The sequence below is a fragment of the Humulus lupulus genome, chromosome 5 (genome assembly GCF_963169125.1).
Source record: "Humulus lupulus chromosome 5, drHumLupu1.1, whole genome shotgun sequence".
Classification (NCBI taxonomy): Eukaryota; Viridiplantae; Streptophyta; class Magnoliopsida; order Rosales; family Cannabaceae; genus Humulus; species Humulus lupulus.
The window spans coordinates 212916931-212941334 of NC_084797.1; positions in this window are offsets into that span (position 1 = coordinate 212916931).

A 24404-nucleotide genomic window follows, 5' to 3' on the forward strand; every position below is an offset into this window, starting at 1 on the left:
GTGTAACGTTCTGGGTCGCTGTCACGACCTCCGTTCCCACTCCAGCGGACTGCTCAGGGACCTGGCTGGTTCCTGCAGCTGAGGCTTTGGCCTCCTCCAAGTTGATCCATTCCTGGGCCCTATTTAGGAACTATGTTCACTGAGCTAACTCCCTTCATTTGTATTTCTTTCCAGAGTCCCCCTCCAACGAGGATTCCAGTTCTCAAGGCCATGAGCTTAGAGCTGTCATCCGCGTCTCTGGCCCGGGCAGCGATGTTCACGAACCTGCTCAGGTAAGCCTTCAGAGGCTCATCGGGATACTGCCTCACGTTGGCCAGAGAGTCGGCCTTGACGGGAGCAGCCTGGGAGGCTCCGTTTGTCCTTTTGAAGTCAGCAGAGAAAGTTTTCCAGGAGCTGATTGATTGTCTTTTGCTTTGTTTGAACCACTGCCTAGCTGGTCCAGTCAGTGTGGAGGGAAATATCAGACACCTCAGCTCGGGGCCAATGTTGTGGGTCATCATCAGGGTGTTGAACATCCCCAGATGATCCGACGGGTCTCCATCTCCGTTGAATTTGGACAGGTGCGGCATACGGAAACCGGGTGGGTATGCCATTGCTGCTATGCTGGGGACGAAGAGCTCCAGCTCGTCCCCCGAATCATATTTTTCTTTCTCTTTCTCCGGCAGGAGCTTCCTCATCAGCTCCTCCATCTGAGCCAGGCGCTCGAGGGTTTTGTCCTGATTTCCTTGGTTATTTCGGGGCTGCTCAACAGCTCCGAATCCACTGTGTACGTTTGGTGGGTTATTGCCCCTCCTATCTTGAGATAGGTTATTTGGGGCATTCTCGTCGTTACACACCCGGGACAGGTCTCCCCCTGAGCAAGCATGGCTGCCACCTCCTACTGGTTCCCCTCTATGAGAGTTTAGGCGATCTCGCAGGTCGCCCCCTGGGTGGTTTGAAGACTTTGTACCGAGCTTAAACGTTGACGCAGGTTTCCACCAGAAAGGTCACTCCAGCGACTGCTGGTCCAGTAGCTCCTGTTAGAAAAGCTCGGAGTCCGCCTTTGGGGGTGAGGATCCGGGCTCTCTCTCGGTGCCCTGCTACGTTGGGAAGGTCCCGCGGACGGCGGGTTTCTCCTGCTGCTTCCGTAGGATGGAATATCTCGGATGGGCCAAGGAGATGGATATCTTATTGGAGACGGAGGATGCCTGACCAGAGATCTGATCCTGGTTCCGTCAGGGCGAATCAAGTTAGGTGGGGGCCTTTTGGCCCTGCCAACCTGCGGGTCCCGCGCCTGGCGATCTGGATGAGGTGCAGGACGGCTGGTGGGGACGGGCTGACACTGTGAGCCCTCCCCGGATCTCCTTCTGGAACTCCCTCGAGCTCTCCTGGGCGCGCTCGAGGCCGGTTGGGAGCTGGGAGTTGAAGTTCAGACTGAACGGCTATACTGTTGTTCGGCTCTAGGCATTTCTTCGAAGTTTGCCTCTCGACGGTGCGATGAGGGAATAGAGTTGGATGCCGACGGTCTGTCCGAGCGGCTAGGCCTGGACCGATTACCCCGGCGGGACTTATGAGTCTCGCCTTGCCTCTTTTCGACGTTAGTGTCGGTTATAAGAGGGGGTAGTCGGGCCAACACCTCCTTAATCTGCTGATTAGCTTTCGCTAGTTGGCTCCTCAGCTGAGCGTTTTCCATTTCTACCGCAGTGTAAAAATCTAGGTTTGGATTAGGTGGCCGGGGCGCCGAACTTCCAGTGTCATCTTGGCCCACCGGCTGTTTGCCCAGCCGCTGCTGGACCTCAGGAATTTGTTCACCGGGGATGGCGATATGATCAGCCTCCTGCCCATCATGCCGTTCCATCTCGTTACCGTGTCTTGATCGGGTGGTCACCATAGTTGGATGTTTGCGATAGCACCAATCTAACTCTCTCTCAATGAAAGCACCAAACTATTGACGCGGTTCTTCGCCAACAGGAAATTAAGAAAATAAGAGGAAGGGATTAGTGCTTAACTCTGAACCGAAATAAATGAATGATCTTTTTAAATGGACTGGTGACACAATCACGTTTTTTTAGGTGGTTCAAAGGTTAAAATTTTTCTACTCCACCAGTCAATATTATTGTTATATGCTTGGTATTCTTTTACATAATAGAATCCAACCCTTTGCAACTCCCAGGGTCTCCATATTTATAGGAGAGGGCACCTGGGAGTTGGTAAGAAGGTCATCCTGTGACCTTCTTACCTATCATGTCAACTCTGTGACATTCATGATTAATTCCTAAAACCTGACACATGAAGTGTGGTCTAATCAATAGGTAAAGGGAATAATGGGCCGCACGGCACAACCCAGTCGTGGGTGTCTAAATACGCACGTTCATGCTGTGTGTCCGAGAAGTCAGGGATATATCAGACACGTGATGTCTGATATATGCACGTTTACCTTGCGTGGTTGACTTTATAAAAGGTCACAGCCTTCAACTCTAGCTCGTACCACGAGCTGGATGCTTCCCTCGACCTGTGGCCTTCAGAGTCCAAACTCAGTCCTTAAGTAATCTTGGCGAACCTTTGGATACCCCGAGCTGACAAGGTAGGACCTGACGACAACAGCTCCAATCATGGGGGATCCACGTGGCTGATTATAGTTTAGGTCGTATCTCAGCTCACTAATAGCCTGTTGGAAAAGCAGGGCGTACACTTGTACTATAATGAGATTTTCTAGTTAAGCAACTATAAGCCCCAAAAACATAAAAGTGTTGAGGTTTGCTATATAGCAACTATAAGCCCCAAAACATAAAAGTGATAGGGTTTGCTATATAACAACTATAAGCCACAAACATGCATATATCATAACACATAGAATCATACTATAACATAATCATAACACTTTAATATAAACATAGAACATATCATATAAGAATTATCCTATTTTCCTTACCAAAATACCGGGATGATGAGAACAAGGTCGGGATTTTGGAACACTCCTAAAAACCATTAATAGAGAGGTGAGTATTCTAAAGAAAAGAGATGAAAAGAATGAACTACACCATCCAAAAGATACTTACCAACAAGAACCTCAAGTTCAAAGTACTTAGATGCCTAACCAAGAATAAAGAATACTGAGTTAGGATTTGAGTAGAGAAAAACTATAAGAACTAATGAAACAATACAGAAAGGAACTAGAATTAGGAATACCTTGAATGCTTCTATGATCGAACTACACCTCGAAACCGAAATACACTATAAACCTTACTTCCCAAGTGTTTAATAAGCTTATAATGATAAAGCTTATAACCCCAACCCAAGTGTTTAACACTCTAAAGTAAACCTAGCAGCTTGTAGCTCTGAACTCAGCTTGATGAATGAAGAAGTGGCTGGGTACTAGGTCTTATTTAGAGAGTTCAAGAATGAAAAGATCTTCATTTAGCTTGAATAAAATAATGGCTTTTTAATTGAAAAACATTTGAATAATCGTTCAGCAGAGGCTGAAGACTCGGTCAAAAAGATTCTGGACTTATCAAGAGGTAAAGGATAAAAATGAGCTCGGTTTCAAAATCATTTGAAAATGCAGCCCTAGAGCCGATATATCGCCTACCATAGGCGATATATCGCCTGGGCTCATATTCCCGAGGGTCGTCGAGGTGGTCGTGCGAAGTTACGTGTTTTTCGTATCCCCGTGTGGCGATATATCGCCCCTAGAGCTGCGATATATCGGCATACACTGAAATATTATACACATAATTACACTTTTTCAGCCTATTTTGAATTGAGTAAACAGCCTTGACTAAGTCCTTTAACGATTTCAAAGCTGCTGGCAGACTCTAGGATTTTCAAATATTACTCTTAATAAACTTATTCCTCAAAATACTTAATTTCTCATTAAACATACACATGACAAGTGTTAATATCTTATTGGGTCTATCTAAACCTTATAGTATAATAATTATCATCTTCATAATCAGTCTTATTAATCAAACCTTAGGTTATAATTAATATTCTTAAACTATAGGTTAAACTTATAAAATCTACAAGTGTTGCTATGAGTGTCCAACTAAGTCCCGGCTTGGACCAAAATCCACAGTAATGAACCTACTACAACTACTACTAGATATTACTATTACTACTACTATCTAACTAGCTAAGTAAAGTTCTTGGACTCTACATCCCAAGCAGGAGGTCAGCTTCCAAATTACTTTTCCCCTTGTGCAGTCAAGGGTTTCTAACATAAATCACCCATTAAGTCGGACTGGATCTTGGTCTCAGGATTATTTCCCTACAAATGACCAAGCGCTCAAATCCCTTACGTTATGCATTCACTATTAACTTAAAGTTCCATGTATACTGGCCATGTTCCTATTCTTTCACCTACCACGAGACACAAACCACCATCCCTTCAGTCTATTTCTTGGCATGTCTTAGCCTTCGATGCACCGCTTACAGTTTCATGTCTTAACAAAAATAAGGTCCTTCATGTTACCCCTCCATATCCATCCATTACATGCAAATTCCTATATCACATAGTGCTAACCAATCCTCATTTTGTCTCCTGAAAATCTGATACAAAATTGTCCATTCAGTCTAACTTTAAGTTTTTCTGCCATTCTAATCTCTGGTGTAGCAGCTTTCGAAAATACTTGTGTAGCAGATGACATGTCCACCAGTCTCATTGTACATCTTATCCCTCAGGTGTTCTTCAGTAACTTCTTTGTGGCTTCTGCTTGAACTTCTTCATACTTGATCCCTTCTCTTCCTGTGGCGTGACCTTGAATACCCTTGAAGAAACGAAGCTGATACCTTCTGGAACCTTAGCTGTGACCCTGCTGCTTCAGTCTTAGTATCATCAGTGTAGTAGTCGTCTGCATTCTGCTTCTAACTGAAAAGTAGATCACCATATCTCTAACGAACCTAAATGTGCCTCATCCATATTGTTCCTGTACTCTCTGCTTGTTGAAGCTTAAGTCATTTAAGAACCTTTACTGATACTCCATCACACCCCACTTGGTACAAGTAATAATTCTTGAAATGCCTCTTTCCTTGATCCTCAGCTGGTAATAACTAGATCGAAGATCAATTCCTGAAGACATTGTCCTGTCTTGTAATCGAGTATTTGAATTCTTCATCCTTAACAGGCGATGCCAATGAATCCCACGATACGATGCTCTGTCTAATCCATCCCTAAGTCAAAAACTTCTTCAACTGAGCCAATAATTCTTTCTGCCAAACCAGTACAATTCTTCATAATGTCCCTGATACCGAACCTATCCATAGCCCAATCCTGAAGCGTACCCAACAATTCCTTACATGCCCATCTGAATCCCTATTGACCAACTCAACTTCCATTTAGTTCAACTAATATACTTCAAGTGATATCCCCTACAATCCACGGTTGTCTCTTAACAAATTAGCTCCCACTCCGGCTCATATCAAGGCTCCCATGTGACGAGCTCAATTATTTTCACTACGAACCTCTTTATCAGTTGCGTTCCAACTCTTCTCTTAGAAGTTTCTAGTTCATCCCCAACAAGCACTAATATCTCAAGCCCCCAGTACCCTAACCTTGAGGCATATACTCTATATCTGAATCTCTCTTGGGAGATACGCTACACCAAGCTCTTCCAGCTCGTTATATAACTAAGAATTAGGACTATTAAGTCAACCAGTCACCTCCGAGGGACTAGCCTCGGCCTTTGAATGTAACATGGCATTCCAGTCTTCCATTCTCTAAACCTGGGCAATCCATCCTAACATACTGAACCATCCTATGTAGAAAATGTGCCATTACCTGGCGTCTTTCCAGATGGCGTCTCCTTCTTCTGATCCATGCTAAATAACTTCACTAGGTCTCAATACTGTTCTGGCGGCTATCTTGTAGACTAGACCCCTTCCTGTCAAAACCAGGAGCCACAAAACTGTCAGGGGTCCTTCTATTCTGATTACTGAGCATCTGCCCTTACTAAATCCCACAAATGGGAATACCATCATCTACATTACTTGTTGTTGATGCGGTTTTTCACCAACAGTGTATTACAAAATTAGCTGGAATAAATTAGTGCTTAAGGATAAACTGTAATAAGTAAAGTAACACTTAGGGATGCTAGAAATGAAATATCAAGAACACTCGTTCCTTTTTTACGTGGTTCGGAAGCTAAAATCCCCTAGTCCTCGAGTCGATATTATTATTGTATATCTCTCTATATTTTTGCAGAGTATTGCATTACAGAGAAAGAACCCAACCCCTTCCCTATCCAAGGTCTTGGTATTTATAGAAGAACCATCCCATGATAGGGGTCGAGGTCATCACGTGAATACAAATCCTTCATGTGACTTGTCTTACACAAATGATGAATATTTTAATTTACACTAAGGTATGGTCTAATCATTAGGTAAAAATGATCATGGGTCATCTGGCATAATCGGGCGTGTGATGTCTGATCATGCACGTTTATATTACGTGTTCGAGAATTTAGGGAAAAACAGGCATGTGATGTCTGATCACGCACGTTTATATATAATGTATTCTAGTTTATAAAGGTTCCTAGAAATGGCAGATCTGTAGCGTACCCCGACCTGAACATAACTCCAGCTCGCGTCAAGGACACTATGCTTCATATGCGTCTCCAGCTCGTGTCTTACTGATTTGTATTCCTCAGCTCGTGTTATTACCTGGGGAGTCGCACTGCCACAACAAAGGAAATATCAACTTGTGGATCATCCAGTGTTGTCCCTGGTTAGCCAGCTGTACTCGAGTTACCTAAAAGACCCGGGCTGAATACCAGGACGTACGCTTGCTCTTCAGCATTCGCGCTCCATACCTCATTCCATACATCTTAAATAACATGGCCCTCCTTACTGCCAAGCATAAATGAAAATCTTATAAACTAGTGCAGCCCTGATGCCCTGGGCAATTCCAGAGTTTAGTCCTTATATGAGACATCATTTCTGACTACATCGCTTGTATCAACTTCCAAAGTTGATTAACCAACCTACCAACTTATTGACATATTATGTCGTTGTCTTACCATTCTAAATCCTGTTCATAAACTCATTAGTCTTCGCAGCTTCAACTACTTCATAGTAATCTTTTTTATCAAATCACTATCTGAGTTCTTCACAACCCATCATGCCAACATTTCGGGTCTGAGTACCACTTCCGGGCATCCTTCTGCCATAACTACTTAGTGCAACCACTCTGTCACGGCCTATCATCTTCATATAATCAAGGATGGGATTAACTATGCCCATCCACTAATCAATTCTTAGGCAAATCCAAATCTTCCTCAAAACCAGAGGATAATGCCTTCTAAGCCTTCCATACAGTAATTCCTATTTATTTCAACCCTCAGGTTAAACCAACACTGGTGCCCTTACCATCAAGTTATACAAAGCAGCTCTTTTCCCCAGCAAAACCCGATGTTTCACCCATCTAATTTCCTCTATCAGATCTCACAACCTTACTCACAACTAGTGAACGTCTGTTGCGGCCTTCAGGGGCAGATGGAGGATTCCAACCCTAGCTATCATTTGCAACCCTCACTATAACAATACCAGGTCCACTTAACCATTCTGAGCACAGAAAATCTGAATTCATCCGCCATCACCGACTAAACCCCTCTACCCTGATGTTCATACCCAGAACCATCCCACGGCCAGATCCAAACAACCACAATAATCATGCACACATATAGCATAACTAACACCAATATTCCATACTATACATTAGCTATCAAATTTCATTGCCACCAGGTACATTCACACTTACCATGTTTCCATAACCCAACAAACAGTACAGCATATATACGTTCAATTTAAACAATTCACCACATGCAATCAATATACACACCATTATCCAAATATTCATCCACATGCAATAGCAGTGCTAATCAGCACGCCTCAATTTCATCACACAACAGTCAAGAGACAGGCCCTATCAGTATCTCATGCTCCCTATTAATAACACAACTTAATACATTCATATTTTCATTCAAACACTTAAGCATATAATCTCATGTATTCAATTACAAAACCCTGAGTCGAGCTTGTCTTTAGTGGCAAGTGTACATGTCCAGCCAGTCTTTAGGAACCCTTAAACCTAGACCTCTTTGATACCAAGTTGTAACGTCCTGGATAGCCAAGATTGTTACAATTTGTGTTTAAAATAGTGCAAGACTTGCTAATCAAGTCATTTAAATAAAAATGTGAATCTAAAGTCATAAACAAGTTAGGATTAAAAGATTTTGGTCATAAACAGATCATTTTCATTAAAATGAAATTTTAGTACATGGGATCCCAAATTAGGGTTTAAAGGACATATTTACAAAATTTCCAAAAGTTATAAATAATCAAGGCTACTCTAATGGCAAAATACACATTTTAGGTTTCCGCCCCTGTACAATCCCTCGACCGTGGCGGCCGATAGGCATGTAAATGGGGCGGGTCTGCCCCGCCCCACTTCCGCCCTGCCCTGCCCCGCCCCGCAAACACTTTGCCCCACCCCGCCCCGATTAGTTTCTTGGAGTGGGGCGGGTCGCCCCGCCCCAACTTAATCAGGGCGGGTCTGCCTTGCCCCATTAAACTTTTTTTTTTAGAAACATTAAATTATAATTTTAGAATTTTCCCTAAGCCTAAATTTTTTTTTTTATTGTAATCTTTATATTTTACACTTTGTATCAACTACACCATCAAATATTATATTTTGTTTTTTTATTTTAAAATTTACAAAATAAATACAAGAATAAGGTTGAATTATATAAAACATATTTTTCAATATTTATAATTCTTTCTAATCTATATAGAATTAAGGATATTCTAAACCACATATAAAATGTCAATTTTACGTACTATGTATATAAGTAGCATGATAGAATTGGGTTAGAGTATAGAAAAAAAAAAAAAGTTTTCGAGGCGGGGCGGGGCGGAAGCGGAGAAATCTGCCTCAAGCTCCATATCTTCATAGCTCAAAATATGAGTCACATCAAATACATACCTCTGAAGAGCTAAAACATGAAACACATTATGCACAACTAACAACGCTGGAGGTAAGGCCAACCTGTAAGCCACCTGACCAATCTCTCCAGGATCTCAAATGAACCTACAAACCTAGGGCTCAGCTTACCCTTCTTCCCAAACCTTCTCACCCCTTTCCATGGCGAGACTCTAAGGAAGACATAGTCTCCCACTTGGAACTCCACGTTCCTGCGCTTGGGATCTGCATAGCTCTTCTGTCTACTTTGAGAAGCGAGCATCCAAGCTCTAATCTTCTCAATGGCCTCACTGGTCCTATGAACTGCCTCAGGGCCCAAGTATCTCCTTTCACCTGTCTCATCCCAATGAATGGGAGATCTGCACTTCCTACCATACAACATCTCATAAGGTGCAACCCCAATGGTAGACTGGTAACTGTTGTTATAGGAGAACTCTATCAAAGGTAGATACTTACTCCAAGATCCACCAAAGTCCAGCACACATGCTCGCAGCATGTCTTCTAATATCTGGATCGTCCTTTCAGATTTTCCATCTGTCTGAGGGTGATAAGCAGTATTGAACTTCAACTGTGTTCCCATGGCCTTCTGTAAACTTCCCCAGAACTTAGAAGTAAAAGTGGGATCCCGATCTGACACGATCGACCTCGATGCCCCATGGAGGCACACGATCTCTCTCACATAGAGATCTGCATACAGGCCAACTGTATATGTAGTCCTCACTGGCAAGAATTGAGATGACTTGGTATAGCGATCCATTATCACCCAAATGGAATCATGCTGACCAAAGGTCCTGGGCAATCCCACCACGAAATCCATCGTGATGTCTTCCCATTTCCACTCTGGAATATCCAGAGGCTGTAATAACCCTGTCGGCCTCTGATGCTCAGCCTTGACCTGCTGACATGTTAAGCACTTAGCCACATATTCCACTATATCTCTCTTCATCCCTGGCCACCAATACAACGATCTCACTCTGATACATCTTTGTGGTACTTGGATGCAAAGAGTAAGGTGTAGTATGAGATTCATCCAGAATCTCTCGCCTCAAAGCAGTGTCTAACAGAACACATATCCGACCCTTGTATCTCAACAAGCCCAAGTCAGACACTGTATAACCTCTGGATGCTCCGGCCAAAACATCCTCTCTGATCTTGATCAGCTATGGATCACTCAACTGACCCTCCTTGATTCTCTCCAACAGTGTAGATTGTAGAGTAATATTGGCAAACTGGCCCACCAGCAACTCAATACCAGCTCTGGTCATATCATCAGCTAACTCTCTGGCTATCAGCCTCGCACCATAAATCTGTCTCAGACCCTTCCGGCTTAAAGCATCAGCTACCACGTTGGCTTTTCCTGGATGATACAAAATCTCACAGTCATAATCTTTCACTAACTCCAGCCAACGCCTTTGTCTCATATTCAAGTCTTTCTGGGTGAAAAAGTATTTCAGGCTCTTGTGGTCTGTGTAGATCTCACACTTCTCTCCATAAAGATAATGCCTCCATATCTTTAAACCAAAGACCACAGCCGCCAACTCTAAATCATGAGTGGGATATCTATTTTCATACTCCTTCAACTGACATGAAGCATAAGCAATTACCTTTTCTGACTGCATTAGAACACAGCCCAAACCCTGATGAGAAGCATCGCAATAAATCACAAACTTCTCATGATCTATTGGAAGACTCAAAATCGGAGATGTAATCAATCTCTGCTTCAGTTCCTGGAAGCTGCTCTTACACTTATCTGACCACACAAATTTCTGACTCTTGCTTGTCAGCTCAGTCAATGCAGTAGCAATCTTTGAGAATCCTTCCACGAAACACCTATAATAACCTACCAATCCAATGAAACTTCTAACATCAGAAGCATTCTTTGGCCTTGGACAGTCTCTGACTGCCTCACTCTTCGCTGGATCTACCTTAATCCCCTCCTTACTGACAATGTGCCCAAGAAAGGATACCTGAGATAACCAGAATTCACATTTCTTGAACTTTGCAAGCAATCTGTGTTCCCTTAGTCTCTGTAGAACCAACCTCAGACGTTGCTCATGCTCTGACTCAGACTGAGAATAAACCAGGATGTCATCAATGAAGACGATCACAAACTGGTCCAGATAATCCTTGAACACTCTGTTCATCAGATCCATAAAAGCAGAAGGGGCATTAGTCAATCCAAAAGACATAACTAAAAACCCATAATGCCCATACATGGTACGAAAAGCAGTCTTTAGTATATCTCCCTCCTTGACCCTCAACTGATGATAACCAGAACGAAGATCGATCTTTGAGAATACCTTCTTACCTTGCAATTGATCAAACAAATCATCTATCCTTGGCAAAGGATACTTGTTCTTGATTGTTAGCTTATTCAGTTCTCTGTAATCAATACAAATCCTTAGAGAACCATCTTTCTTCTTCACAAACAGAACTGGCGCACCCCAAGGTGAGAAACTAGGTCTGATAAAACCCAAATCCAATAGTTCTTGCAACTGTACTAGTAATTCTTTTAACCCAAATGGGGCCATTCTGTAGGTGCTCTAGACACTGGCTCCGTCCCTGGTGCCAGTTCTATCACGAACTCTATTTCTCTGTGTGGTGGAAACCCTGACAAATCTTCTGGAAACACATCCAGGAATTCACAAACTAATATGGTCTCTTCTAGTCTCGCTGGCACAACCTAAGTGGTGTCAACCACACTGGCTAAGAATCCAATGCAACCTCCTTGCAATAGATCTCTAGTTTTTAATACAGAAATCATAGGTATGCGAGGTCCATGCACAATACCAACAAACACAAAAGGATCCTCACCTTCAGGCTCAAAGGTGACCATCTTCCTTCTGCAATCAAGGGTTGCCCCACACTTCACTAACCAATCCATACCCAAAATCATTTCGAAGTCAGTCAAAACTAACTCTATCAAATCCACTGATAACTCTCTGCCCTCCATTGTCACTGGCAAAGATCTGACCCATCTCCTGGATACCACTAACTCCCCAGTGGGTAATAAAGTTCCAAACCCCACAACATAAAAACCACAAGTTCTACACAGTCTATCAATAATTCTACTAGCAACAAAAGAATGTGTAGCACCATAATTAATCAATACATTATAAGGGGTTCCAGCACTAAGAAGCTGACTTGTAACTACTGAGGGAGAAGCCTCAGCTTCTGCTTGTGTCAATGTGAACACTCGAGCTGGGGCCGATCTGTCCACTTTCTTGGGTTCTTCTTTTCTTGCCTTAGGGCAGTCTTTCTTAAGATGACCCACTGCTTCACATGAGAAGCAGGCCCTTGCCCTACACTCTCCCAAATGACGCCTCTTACATCTAGGGCATTCAGGATAAGACTTCCAGGCTTCATTACCACCTGGACAACCCATTGAAACACCACGGGGCCGCCTATCAGGACCTGGAACTGGGAAGGTGTCAGGAACCTTCCTCTTCTGATCACTGGGGCCTCCACCCCTACCAGAACCCACAAATGGAGGACTTATCCTCCTGAACTCCTTTCTGGCTGCATTATCTCGCCAGATCTTATTCTCCGGACTCTCAGTTGTGAGTGCCTTCTCGACCACCTGTGCATAGGTAGTAACCCCAGCCACAGTGGTAATACGAACATCACGGGCTAATTTGGGCTGTAGCCTCTGGAGAAATCTCTCCCTTCTGGTCCCATCAGTGGGCACCAGCTTCATGGCAAACTTTGCTAAATGATCAAACTTTAGGGCATGCTCAGTGACTGACGAACCTCCCTGAAGTAGCCTGATGAACTCATCATCCTTTGCCGCCCTGATGGCATCATTATAATATTTCTCATTGAACAGAGTCTGAAACTCTTCCCAACTCAGGGCATTAACGTTTCTGGTCTGGGTAATAACCTCCCACCAAATTCGGGCATCCTCCCGGAACATATAAGGGGCACAAGCCACCCTCTCATTACCAGTCACCCTCATGAAGTCCAGGATGGTGGTAATCCTACTCATCCACTGTTTTGCCTTGGCAGGATCTGCACTGCCTTCAAAAACTGGAGGTTGCTGCTTTTTGAACCTTTCATACAGAGGCTCCCATTTGTTACCAACCTTAGGCAGCTACTCAGCTGTTGGCACCGACACAGGAGGTGCCTCTAATACTGTAACGCCCTGGATAGCCAAGACCGCTACACTGTGTATTTGCAAAGGTGCAGGACTTGCTAATCAAGCCAAACCATTAAAAACTTGAATTCTAAAGTCATTAAAGTGCTAGGGTTAAAAGGATTTGGTCTCAAAAGATACTTTCCACATAATTAAATATTTACATATGGGATCCCAAAAGAAATAGCGTTTAAAAGTCTGTATACAAATTTCCAATGTACAGACAACCACCAGCCTTCCTAAAGGCAAAACATAAGTTTATGGTTTTCCTGTCCCTGTCTCCCCCTTAACCATGGTGGCTGAGCAGCTGATCATGTACATTCTACTCTCAGAGCTCTCCAAATCAGGGCTGATCAAGCTTGCCCTTGCCTTTACCAACACCACGAAGCACCCGTGAGCCAAGGCCCAGCAAGAAAACATACCATATTATTTAACAAGCAATAATAACATTTGGATAACCCTTTAAGCACGTTCATACACTTAACATACCACAATATTCACAAAGCATGAAGATTCAACCAAAGAGTCAGCTAATCATCACCCATCTATACAGCATAACAATCCACCAAACACTAATAACAAACAAATCACATAATAATCAGGGTCGACACCTTAGGTCGCACCCTCTGTTTACCCCACTGACTCCGGCCCGCTTAAACTGAGCTCAGTGCATAATAAGCTGTCCTCAGCTACCAGTGGCCGAGTCGTGCCCTATGCGCTAGTGTAAATCTCGACACTCTTAGGTCGTTGGTTTACTGTTTATGTGGCATAATACCATCCTTTGCAAAGCATACAAAATATGGAACCCTTAGTCCCATTATAAATCCACAACCAGGTGCATTTTTCTTACCTTTAATTTCCAAGTTTACTGGTTACGAGCGACGCCTCTCGAGCACGATCCGCTTCCCGAGCCCTAGCTTAATACCTTCTTTGATGAACCACTTCCTTAACAATTTCTGAGCTAAAAACCCAAGCTTTCCAGCTTCAATTCAGTCCATGGTCCTGGTTGAGTTTCCCTTAGTTAGAACTGAACTAATCCCTCAAAAAATTCAGCTCAAATCTCAGAGTTCCAGCTGAATCTCCTTAGGTTTCAACAGCTTTCTTGAGAGAGAAAGAACGTTAAAGGGTCAGTTTGGGTTTTTGTTCTACTGGTTTATATTTTTACTTAGTCTAACCTTGATTAATTAAGTTAATCCCAGCGCTCGGGGTATCGAAAACGTCCCTGAAGGCAAAATGGTAAAATTCCCCAATATTCCCACCTAAGCTTCCTAACCTCAAATATATCTCCAATTATTTATTTCCATAACTCGATAGCCCAAATAATCATCTAATACCCGAAACACCCCTTGACTTGCCCCAAGTCAAGTATTAAGCTCTGTTGTGACTTTCCCGCTAACTAGCTCCCTAGGAGCGCCTCGAGTTGCATGCTGCAGCTTTACCCACATAATAATGTGGTTCTCACAAACATAACATATAATCACATTTACATTCATATAGCCATACTAGCATGCTTATCATACAATCATGCGTTTAAATTAATAAATTCACACATAAGCCAATTATGCCCTCCTGACACACTAATCAAGGCCCTTAAGCTGTATTAGTGATTTTGGGTCGTTACAGATACACTGGCTACTGCAGGTGCTTGTTGTTGTCTCAGGAGGCGGAGATCTTCTCCCTGTCTCAACACTATAGCCTGTATATCATTAAACAATTGCTGTTAGTTTGCAGGAGCTGGCTCAGGAATCTGTCCCTAGTCATTCTTTTGCCAGTTTGATCACTCTGGCCAGCTAATGTATCTGTCTGCCCTAGATTCATTCTTATCAACTTATACCTTGCTGAAACAATAGTCAATACGGCCAGTCAGGTAGTGATAACTAAACCTCTTGCCACCTTACGGTCTAAGAACAAGCAGATAACTATCATATCCCACAGTCATAAAAATATACAAATAGATACATGGTTATAGCATTTAGCATGTATCACATAATAATTCACAATCAACAATACTAATAAGTATGTTCCAGCAATTTCAGTACTATTTAGCACACGGTTGCTGAAGAAACAATATTCAGGGCACAGGTTTAACATGGTGTCTCGTGTATACAGGTAAAGCATTTATACTATATTTAAGCAGCTATACATATAACTACATAAATAGTTACCAAACCATGAGTCGAGCTTCTCTTCAGTAGTAAGTGTACATGCCCAACCAGTATATAGGAACCCTAACCTTGGCACGCTCTGATACCAAGTTGTAACGCCCTGGTTACCCCAAGACAGTTACTGTGAACGTTGAACCGTGAATTTCACTCGCTACCCAAGTTCTTTGGTTAAAAACATGCTTCTAGGTGTTATTAATAAGTTAATGTGGAAAACCAATCAAAAGGAAAGGATATATTTTATTTAAACATAAAACTGTTCATGGGCCCATAAAAAAAACGTTTACAAGTTGTTTACAATACAAAATGGTCATTACTGTGTAAAATTTACAACCCGCCGATCTAAGCGGCAAAAATAGGGTAAACCCCCTAGTTCCCCTAAGAACTCCTTGGTCATGGGGGTCAAGCGGCTGCATATGTACACAGCACCACCTAAGCTCTCCACTCAAGGCTGGGTGATCTTTTCTTTCCCTATACCTGCACCACACAGCACCCATGAGCCAAAGCCCAGCAAGAAAACACAATGTTGCATGAATATAATATCAACAATGATCATAATAATCATTCAAGACTTCCAGTCCAAAAATAAAGGAGTGATAGTTGCAAAGTCACTAAGGTGGGTTCCGTTCCCATTAGCCAAGTGACGATAGGGTCACCTGGGCTTTACAAATAAGTGATCATTTCACTAGCTCATCAAGATAGGTGCTCGATGAACTAGTCACCAAAATAACCTACTGTAGGACCATAGAGTCACAACCATGGGATTCCGCTCCCTAGCCACGTGACAAGCAGTCACCTAGGCCTTTGGCCCTAGCTCTGAGTAACTAGTCCTAGACTAGTTAAGCACTTGTAATTTTCATCGACCTTAGGGTCGGTCCAGCATTAATGCTCCTAGAGTCATTCAATGCTGATATCGATTAGATCTAATCTTTTATCAGCTCTGTGTTCTCAACGCTTATGTCGTTTATGACTCTCAGGTCAGTAATACGCGACCAGTGCCGATTCTGAATAGTCAGTGCCATACACAAGTAAGCAAGATTTGCTAAGCATTTAATATGCAATCAATGTCCACATTTAACAACCAACATGCCTCCATAAAAATCACGCATGTCAAATACACAGAGTGCAGTTTTCTTACCTCAGGTTCGAGCGAGAAATAATATAAGAACGACTCTTGAGAACGATCGACCTTTTAATGCCTTAGCAGTCACCTAGTCATAACCAATTGGAATCCATTAATAAAGCAAATCAATATATGGTTCACAATCTAAAACCACGCTTCTGGGATCAATCCCACACTCTCGAGAATCTCTATTTACCCAAACGGGGTAAAGGAAGCAACCCCCGAGCCTTAAAAAACCATTCCGAGCCCTAAAAATGAGACTTGTTGAAATTGGCCTAGCGCTGGGGCGCTGCCAAATGGTGCTGACCCAAAGCAGAGAGACCCAAGTCTCTGCCCTGCATAGTACTAGGGCGCCAGCTTCAGACCAGAGAAATTTTTGGTTTTCCCTCCTTACAATTTCCCTTGAAACCAACCCTCCAAACCAATCCCAAACCTTACCAAAACATCCAATTCAACCCCTAAACTTAATCTACATCACACCCTCATCAAAACCCAAGCAATCTTACTCAAAAACTTCCACTAATTCCCAACTATCCAGATCAAAATCCATAAGCTGAAAACTATAAGAAAAACAGAGTATAGCTTAAAATTCATGGATGATTTCTTACCTTAGGCTGTTTTTGAGTTCTCTTCAATGGATGAACCAAGTTCCTAAGCTCCCACCTTTGATTTCCTAGCTTAATTCTTCAATTTGGGCTCAAAAACTCCAAAGGAGAAAGAGGGAAGATGATGAACGTGAGGAGAAAGAACAACACTCTATTTTTAGTTCTGTTTTCTACAGGTTACCAAGGTCATATATATCCTAGGGGTGAAATGACAATTTTTCCCCTAGGTCATTTAAAATTTTCTAAATGCTCCCAAGGGTAAAATCGTAATTTTCAGCCTATTTCGTTAATCATAATTAACACCCTCCAATTCCCGCTATTCTCGATATTCTCAAATACCAATAATTCATATCATGTTACCCTTTAAATCTCGGCAACGCTCTAATCATTAAATCACCCCGAGACTCACCCCGAGACTTGAACTTAATCCCGTTATGACTAAGCCGCTACTTAATATTCAAAGATCGTCTCATACTGAATAGCTTGAGCAAATCCACATTATAATGTGGCCTCAACAATATGTCACCGACATGCATACAAAAATACAATTACGCCATCAACGGGTCAAATTAACAAAATATCCCTGTCATGAATTGTGGACCCACATGCATGCATTTAACATCATATGATAATATAATTCACATAAACATGCATATAATCATTTAATGGCATAATAAAACAGTTATGGCCCTCCCGGCCTAATAATCTAGCCATTAAACCGCATTAAGAATTTCGGGGCATTACAACATTATTATGTGGATATATTTGCAGCTTGTGGCTCGAGGCGATCCTAGTGAGCGATCTAGCGAAATAGTAACAGTGGGGATTTATACCCGGCTCGGGGGAGCCTGAGGGTATTTCTAGGAACTTGGGACTTTGGAACACTCCTAAAAACCATAATAGAGAGGTGAGTATACTAAAGAAAAGAGAAGAAAAGAATGAACTACACCATCGAAAAGGTACTTACCAACAAGAAATCTCAAGTTCGAAGAACTTAGATGCCTAACCAAGAATAGAGAAGATGAATTAGGAATTTGAGTAGAGAAAAACTATAAGAACAATACAGAAAGGAACTAAAATTAGGAATACCTTGAATGCTTCTATGACCGAACTACACCTCGAAACTGAAATATACTATAAACCTTACTTCCCAAGTGTTTATTAAGCTTATAATGATAAAGCTTATAACCTCAACCCAAGTGTTTAACACTCTAAAGTAATCCTATCAACTTGTAGGCTCTGAACGTAGCTTGATGAATGAATAATTGGCTGGGTACTAGGTCCTATTTATAAAGTTCAAGAATGAAAAGATCTTCATTTAGCATGAATAAAATAATGGCTTTTTAATTGAAAAACATTTGAATAATCGTTCAGCAGAGGCTGAAGACTCAGTCAAAAAGATTCTGGACTTATCAAGAGGTTAAGGATTAAAATGAGCTCGATTTCAAAATCATTCAAAAACCATGCACCACAGCCGATATATCTCCCATGCTAGGCGATATATCGCCGGGACTGATGCTCCTGAGGTTTGTCGAGGTTGTCGTGCAAAGCTACGTGTTTTTCGTATCCCCGTATGGCGATATATCGCCCCCTAGAGCTGCGATATATCGACATACGCTGAAATATTATACACATAATAAAACTTTTTCAGCCTAATTTAAATTGAGTAAACAGCCTTGACTAAGTCCTTTAACGATTTCAAAGCTGATGGCAAACTCTAGGATTTTCAAATATAGCTCTTAATAAACTTATTCCTCAAAAATACTTAATTTCTCATTAAACATACACATGACAAGTGTTAATATCTTATTGGGTCTATCTAAACCTTATAGTATAATAATTATCATCACCATAATCAATCATATTAATCAAACCTTACGTTATAATTAATATTCTTAAACTATAGGTCAAACTTATAAAATCTACAAGTATTGCTACGAGTGTCCAACTAAATCCCGGCTTGAACCAAAATCCACAGTCATAAAAGTACTACAACTATTACTAGCTATTACTATTACTATCTAACTAGATAAGTAAAGTTCTTGGACTCTACAATTCTCCCCTACTAAAAATAATTTCGTCCTCGAAATTTACTTACCAAATAATTCCGGATACCGGCCTTTCATGTCCTCCTCCAACTCCCACGTTGCCTCTCGTTCAGAAGTATTACTCCATAGGACTTTGACTATCAGAATACTCTTGGATTGTAACTGCTTCACCCCTCTATCCAGGATGCTAACCGATCGTTCCTCGTAACTCAAGTCTTTTTGGAGTGCAATCGTATCGTACTTGAGGACGTGAGATGGGTCTGACACATACTTGCGTAGCATTGAGATGTGGAACACGTTGTGACTATCTGCTAGGGCTGGCGGTAGGGCAAATCTATACGCAACTGCTCCCACTTTGTCCAATATCTCAAAAGGACCTATAAACCGGGGACTAAGCTTCCCTTTCTTCCCAAACCACTTCACACCTTTCATAGGAGATATCTTCAGGAAGACTTGATCTCCGACCTTGAATTCCACATCACATCGCTTGGCATCCGCATAGCTTTTCTGTTGGCTTTGAGCAGCAAGCATACACTGTCTAATTAGCGCTACTGCTTCTTGAGTTTTTCTAACAGCTTCGAGACTGAGAAGCTGTCTTTCTCCTACTTCGTCCCAATGCAACGGTGATCGACACCTTCTCCCAGAAGTAGCTCATAAGGTGCCATGTCGATCGTTGACTGGTAGCTATTATTGTAGGAGAACTCTATCAGCGGCAAGTACACAAGCGCGCAACATATCCTCTAAAATCTGTATCGTATGCTTGGATTGCCTATCTGTCTGAGGATGAAAAGTTGTACTAAGACTTAACTTAGTACCTATGGCTTGCTGTAAACTTCCCCAAAATCTCGATGTAAACACCGATCCTCTATCCGACACTATTGTCTTGGGGATTCCATGCAACCGTACTATCTCTTGGACATATATGTCTGCATATTGGTCTGCCATGTATGAAGTCTTAACAGGCAGGAAATCAGCAGACTTGGTTAGTTTATCTATTACCACCCAAGTTGAATCATGTTGCTTACTTGTTCGTGGCAAACCCGTCACGAAATCCATAGTTATATCGTCCCACTTCCATTCTGGTACGCTAAGCGGTTGCACTAAGCTTGTAGGCCGCTGATGTTCTGATTTCACTTGCTGGCATACTAGACACTTGGACACAAATTCCTCTATGTTCTTCTTCATCCCTGGCCACCAATAGATTGCCTTGATGTCGCGAGTCATCTTGGTCGACCCTGGGTGGACTGAGTATGGGGTACTGTGCGCTTCTTCTAGAATCGTCATCTTAATCCTTTGATCATTTGGCACGCATACCCGATCCTTATATCTCAATAATCCTTGACTTGATATTGAGAAATCTGTGGCCTTGCCTTCTCTGACTGCATTCATATGTGCCACTAGTGTGTCGTCATGCCCTTGCCCAATCTGTATATCTTCTAGCAGATTTGACTGGATAGACAAATTATCCAGCTTACCGACAACTATTTCTATTCCAGCACTGATTAGCTCCTGTTGTAGTGGCTTTTCTATTCCTGCTAGTGCTGCTAAACTTCCATAACTCTTTCTACTTAGCGCATCGACAACTACGTTTGCCTTTCCTGGGTGGTATAGGATTTCACAGTCGTAATCCTTTACTAGCTCTAACCACCTGCGCTGCCTCATGTTGAGATCCTTCTGAGTAAAGAAGTACTTTAAAATTTTGTGGTCCGTATAAATCTCACACCATTCTCCGTAAAGATAATGGCGCCATATTTTCAATGCAAAGACCACTGCTGCCAACTCCATATCGTGATTTGGGTAGCGTTGCTCGTACTCCTTCAGCCATCGTGAGGCGTAGGCTATTACCTTGTCATTCTGCATCAGCACACAACCCAACCCTTGCTTTGATGCATCGCAGTAAACTACAAACTTGTCGTTGGGTGTCGATACACAGAATACTGGTGCTGAGCACAGCTTGTTCTTAAGCAACTGGAAGCTTTCTTCACATCTCTCATTCCAGTTGAATCTTTGCTGTTTCCGGGCAGGTTGGTAAGTGGAGTGGCTATCTTAGAAAATCCCTCTACGAACCTCCTATAATAACCTGCTAATCCCAGAAAGCTTCTTACTTCGGATGCATTCTTCGGTCTTGGCCAATCCTTCACGGCCTCTACCTTTGATGGGTCTACTGCAACTCCATCCTTGGATATAATGTGCTCGAGGAACGCCACTTACGAAAGCCAAAACTCACATTTCTTGAACTTGGCATAGAGTTGATGCTCCTTTAGTCGTGACAAAATCAACCTCAAATGTTTCTCGTGCTCTACTTCATCCTTGGAGTATACTAAGATGCCATCGATGAACACAACGAAGAATTTATCTAAGTAGTCCTTGAAGACCCTATTCATCAAGTCCATAAACGCGGCTAGAGCGTTGGTAAGACCGAAAGACATAACTAAGAACTCGCAATGCCCATAACGAGTTCTAAAGGCTGTCTTAGGAATATCTTCTCCCCGCACCTTGAGCTGATGGTACCCGGACCGTAAATCAATTTTTGAAAATACAGTCGCACCTCGAAGTTGATCAAACAAATCGTCAATCCGGGGTAGCAGGTACTTATTCTTGATTGTTACCTTATTCAGCTCGCGATAGTCTATGCACATCCGCATACTTCCGTCCTTTTTCTCACAAATAGAACCGGTGCTCCCCATGGAGAATGACTCGGCCTAATAAAACCCAAGTCTAGGAGTTCTTACAGCTGCGTCTTTAACTCCTTGAGTTTCGTAGGTGCCATCCGGTATGGTGCCTTGGAGATAGGCTCAGTGCCCGGTACTAATTCTATTGTGAAATCAATTTCCCGAGTCGGCGGCAATCTTGGTAAGTCATCGGGAAATACTTCTGAGAATTCTCTTACAATACGGATGTCTTCAACCTTAAGTGGTGTTTCCTTTACCACATCTGTGATGCTAGCTAAGAACGCTTAACATCCTTTTTCTATCATCCTTTGGGCTTTGAGAGATGATATTAGCGGTGTGTGTAGTCCTGAAACTCGTCCCATGAAACATAATCTATGGCCGTTAGGAGTCTCGAACATCACCTTCTTGCGTTTGCAGACTATGGTTGCGCCATGTCGTGCTAGCCAATCCATGCCTAGTATTACGTCAAAGTCCTTGATCTCCAGTTTTATCAGGTCTCCTTATAATTCTACATCCTCAATCTTGATCTAAACACCTCGTACTATCTGTGATGATAGAACTACTTTGCCCGAGGGCAACTCGGTTACAAACCTAGTTCTAAGTCTTTCACAAGGTTTTCTAATTTTTCTACCATTCCTAACGAGATATACGAATGAGTGGCTCCCGAATCAAATAATACATAACATATATTATTGAGGATAGAAACCTGAACTATGACCACCTTATTGCTAGCATCAGCCTCTCCTTGGGTTAAGGCGAATACCCTGGAAGGAACCATCTTTTCTTCCTTTTTCCCTTCTGGCTTAAGTTGGGGACACTGCCTCTTTTGATGACCTTCCTGACCATAGTTGAAGCATCCTTTAGTGTTTGCACGACATTCACCAGAATGTTTCTTCTAACACTTAGCACATTGCAGGTATTCTACATAACCCGACTTACTTCCTCCATTATTTTTCCGTGCCCTTTTATCGTTGTCGGACTGTTTGTATCAGGATGCCTTCTTTTCTGACCGTTTTTGTTGTTGTTGCTGAACTGATTGTGGTTGTTGTGGCTGGATTGATTGTTGCTATTATGGTTGTCGTTCCGACTTGTATGAGATTGACCCTGCTGTCTAGGCTCAGGCTTACTGGCTTCTTCCTTACTAACATTAGCCTGCAGCCTTTCTACTTCTATTGTCGTCTCTAACACATCAGCATAAGTATTATTTCTTGGGTTTTCTAACTTAACCCCCAGCTCGATCTTCAGTTGAAGTCCTCTAACGAACTTAGACACCCTTAGATAGTCGTTTGGAACCATTTCCGGTGCGAACTTAGCCAAACGGTCGAACTGTCGAGCATACTCTGCCACTTATAAATTCCCCTTCTTCAAGCCAGCAAACTTCTCAACTCTTAAAGCGAGTACAATCGAATTATAGTGCTTTTTTTGGAACAGCTCCACAAATTGAGTCCACATCATGGTGGCAACATCATGCATCTACTGGACTAAGTCCCACCATATCCTGGCATCCTTTTTTAGTAGAGAAGAAATGCAGGATATGCGGTCCACGTACGTTGTTGAGGTTCATGTGCGTCAGGATTGGCTCCACGTTCCTTAGCCATTCTTCTGCCTCGAAGGGGTCTGTAATCCCGTCAATGTTCGGAGCGTGCTACTTATGGAATCGCTCATAAACTGGCTACATGTGCTGTAATGGATACAACGCGTAATTCACCACTGGCTATCCCCCAAATGGACCAACTTGTTGGGGTGCTGAGGCCATTTGTTGTGGCTGTGGCTGTGGCTGTGGCTGTGGCAGAGGCTGAGTTTGGGGTTAATCCTATTGTCGCTGTTGCTGCAAAAGTTCCTCGACTTGCTGTCGCAGTCTGGCGATCTCTGCAGTGTTGTCAGCTGGTGGCGGCGACGCGTTGCGGCTGGCAGTAGCACGCACTCCCCTTCTGCGAACTGGAGGGGCTTCATTGTTCACCGGAGCAGCATTGGAGGCGTTTTCGTTGGTGCGAGCAGATCTTCGGAGCGACATTGTAGCAAAGATCTAACAGTTGAGAGAAACATGACAGAACTTTACCCTAATAAGCTCTAAGGCAAAAACTTAATCTAAACAAACATAACTCGAACTTATTAATTATGACTTCTTATGAAAATTATATAAGTCTTCTTTATTATTAGAGTGGGTTTCTATACTTAGAAAAACAAGTCGTCTTTATTATTTTCTAAGTCTGTTTCTAATCATCCTATATCACTAAATTCTCAGGCTCGAAACTCATCTTTGTTCCAAAGTTAACCATATTGAGGGAGGGCTGGGATCAGTAAAATCATTCCCACTACTATGGCCCCCTAACTCTCAATATAGAAACTTGGTTTATTGATTTGTATCCACCCTCACCGAACTTAGTCATTATTTATTTATTATGATTGCGAAAAAGATCAAACTCATACATGTTAACAAAATAACATTGATATTAATTTGGAAAAGAGAGTTTTTCACTATTTACAACCATAAAAGAAAACAATTAATAAATTAAAACAAACAATGAAACTAATCTTATTCTAAAAATCGAGATCTTCTATATCTGATGCTTCATCTAGCATATCATCATTTAACTCCTCATAGTCCTCATTATCATGTGCCTCAAAATGCCCTCAAGGAAGGTTCTTAAAAATTCTATGTTTTTGCTCATATGAAAACTGAAATTCCATTTTTGAAGTGAACCTAAT